General features: G+C 38.0%; 1 pseudogene; it reads left to right on the top strand.

The window, feature by feature from the left end:
- The first annotated feature begins 1599 nt into the window (after positions 1–1599).
- On the top strand, positions 1600–3349 carry LOC137734270 (RNA-dependent RNA polymerase 6-like; annotated as a pseudogene).
- The last annotated feature ends 230 nt before the right edge of the window (positions 3350–3579 follow it).

Below are 3579 nucleotides of genomic sequence, written 5' to 3'. Positions count from 1 at the left end.
ATAAACAACACTACTTCGAGACCGACTGGTTATTTATCCAAGTCTTAGTCCACAAGGATTTATGAGTCTTTATTGGAAAATGTCATCTCATCAACCTTCTCGGTGAAGTGAGGTGTTACCAAGTTACTACATTCGGCTCACTGAAAGCTGAATTGATATTGAACTTTGTAGAACTAGCATCCTTGTCTTCAGGCTCTAGAACCCGAAGGCCGAGATGTGTTTCTTATTCGGCTGTAGTCACGAGATCAATAAGTCAGCAGCGCCTAACGCCACATCAACATTCATTTTACTCCATGGCCAAACTCGGTCGACAAGTTAGCACACTCTACATTCGACCAAAGGACATAATTAGCTCATTAATTACTCAACTTGCGCACTACATAGGCTAGATAGTTTTTAAGATCAACATGTAAGGGTGTTTCGGCTTCCAATGCACAAACAAGTACCCATTAAAGGATTGAAGAATAACAATAAAATCTCCATTTTCTGTACTGTTATAAATCAAAGTTGACACGTTTTCACTATGGTGTTTCATCAAACTCTTCACTGACTGCCTTTGTTCGTCGGAAATTCTTCACTCTCCTTTTTCCATTCTATTCACAGTCGCAAAACGGGAACTTCTTAAAGAAGGCAAGGGTTTTTTCTTCTTTCTTTTTTTGTTGTCAATTTCTTGTTTCGGATTTTTATGAACATGTTTTTCTTTTTTCTGATGAATCTGATCATGTATTTTTGTTAGTTTAACTTCACGGTTCATTATTTAGATTGCTGTGCTGGAGATGAAGATGTTTTTTTTTTTCTTTTCTGATTTTGATTATTTGATGCTAAGTGTTCTTCATGGTTACATATGATGTTCTGAATGAAGAAAGTTGAGGTTCCACCAAAAAAAGACAATATAGGGAGTAGCCCAACTTACTTATAAGCTCATGCAAGGTCCCTCCTTCATCAATGTGGGATTCATTCTCAACATACCCCTACACATGTGGTGAATTTTCAAGCCAAACATGCGCTCCACGTCATCCCATTGCGTTGTTCATATGTTAAGCTTGAAAATTAGTGAGGGGTGTGTTGAGAATATGAGTCCCACATTGATGGGAGGAGGAACCTTGCATGCGCTTATAAGAGGTTGGACTACTCTCGATATTGCCCATTGGTTTTATCATGGAACCTCACCTTTCTTCACTGAATTACATGACGTTTCACCAATACTTTGCGTTGTGCGTGTGGGAGTCTGTTGTGGGTCTAAGGTAGTCTAACCATATTGTTGTCTTGTATTGTGTTTGCTATTATTCCATTTAGTTTGATTTACTGATTGAATTTGGAGCCTTATTGGTAGGTAAACTAAATTTGGAAACTAAATGATATGTCACCTATAAGAAATAAGTCAATCATCAACTTTCATGTCATTTAGTTTGCGTTACCCTACTATTTTTTTTTTGGTTTTTTGTTACAGATGATGACTTTGGTTGAGCTTTTTGTATGAATATTATTCGGAACTTTCTGTATGAATATTATTCTATTTTACTGTATCTACTCACGTATAATATCAGGCTTACTGATCCGATTTTTCATTTTCATTTTTGATCGGATATTGTAGAGAAAATGGAATATGAAGCGGTAACTCAACTATGTATTGGCGGATTTGGTAGGCATGTGAAGGGGAGTGATCTTGTAATGTACTTGGAAAATAACATTGGGAGTGTAGGTAGGTGGTTGAAAACTTCTTGGACCCTTGAAGACTCCTTTCCCGATGTTTCGATCATTGATACTTCCAGTATTTTAGAAAGAAATGTTTATGTCATGGTGGTGCCTCATGCATTTGTGCATTTTATGATTCCTGATTCAGTGAAATATGCTATGGATGCAGCAAGACGTTCTCAACTTTTTTACAACAATAAACCGTTGAAAGTAATTTTGGGCTTTGAGAATCAATATTTCAAGGATCAAAAGTATATGCCGGTAATGATATCTGATGTACTTTTTGAGATTGGAAATTTAGTTCGCCAAGATGAATTTTTTGTTGCTTGGAGAAGACCTCCTCGTGCTGTTGATGAATTTTTTGTTGCTTGGAGAGGACCTCCTTGCACTACTATCTTTATTGTGGTTTGTCTTGTTGGAACGTGCAAATTTTGTTTTTGCCACTGCATTTTCATTTGAAGGGACAGGGAAGCATGCAGTAATCAAATGTGATTTTATGCTACAGTTCTTGGTAAGAGACATTTCTGAAATCCAGCAATATACATACCACAAGTCATGTAATTTTGTTACTGCTGGCTTCATCACCCTTGGTTTCATATAGAACTGCTGATGATGACATTGTCGAACCATTCCCATATGATCTGTCTGATGATGTTGATCCTTGGATCAGGACCAGAGAGTTTACTCCTAGTGGGGCTATTGGGCGTTGCAATTTTTACAGAGTTTCAATACCCACCCGACATGGTGCAAAGTTGAACAAGGTCATGAGTTATTTTAGAGAACACATGGTGGTGGAGATTTGCTTAAGACAGCCTCTTAAGGTTCGGGATGAACCTGATTTTGGAATGCCTGCTCCTGATCCTTTCTTCTGTATTCATTACAAGGATGATATTTCCTTTGAGGCAATGTTCTTGGTTAATGCAGTAATGCACAAAAGCATTTTTAATCAGCACCAGTTGTCAGGCTGTTTCTTTGATTTACTGAGGAGCCAACCAAAATATGTCAATGTGGCTGCATTGAAGCACTTGCGCACTTACAACCACCCAGAATTTGATGTTGTAAGACACTTAAAGTTGTCCAAGATTGGTTGCTAAAGAATCCTACGCTTTTCAAGGATCCTAAGCGTTTGGACGACGTTTTTTAAGTTAAGGGGTTGGTTATCACACCAACTAAAGCCTATTGTCTTCGGCCAGAGGTTGGACTTTCAAATAGGGTTCTTAAAAAATATAAGGAAGTTGCTGATCGTTTTTGAAGGGTTACCTTTATGGATGAAGGTATGCAGACAATCAACTCCCATGTTCTTAGGTCGGAGGCTGCTCCTATTTTGAAGGAATTTATGGCAGCAAACCCCTCTGCTCAGGAAACAAATGTATTCAGAAGGATGCAGACCATTTTGAATGAAGGCTTTTACTTGTGTGGGTAAGTACTCTTTCTTCGGCTTCTCATTCAATCATATTAGCAAAACCGTTCTGCCTGGTTTTTTCCTGAAGGCATGAATATTACCATCCGTGACATCAAAAGTTGGATGGGCCAATACTTTCTGTCTACATCTGCAACAACACTTTTCAATGGGATTGGTAAGATTGCTCCTGCCCTGGCAATGAAAGTTACTTTTTCGGTGTTTTACGTAGAAATTTATGTATTAACATGTTAGATACGTTGCTTACCTACCATTAACAAACAGGTTCATGTCAACAGTGACAAGCTTCTGATGTGGAACCTTTCAGTGTACGGAAAACTATCAAATTGAAGCAAACATGGCCGACAATCAAAGTGTATACAAGGATATCGACATTTTGCTACTGAATCAGTAACGTCCATGCTCATTGTGCAACGTTATGAAAAGTGATTCTAATTACTCCATTGTGCAAACTGATTCTAAAT

The sequence above is a fragment of the Pyrus communis genome, chromosome 5, assembly GCF_963583255.1.
Source record: "Pyrus communis chromosome 5, drPyrComm1.1, whole genome shotgun sequence".
Lineage (NCBI taxonomy): Eukaryota > Viridiplantae > Streptophyta > Magnoliopsida > Rosales > Rosaceae > Pyrus > Pyrus communis.
The sequence above is the reverse complement of the archived record's forward strand: the minus strand, read 5'-3'. Positions and strand labels throughout refer to the sequence as shown.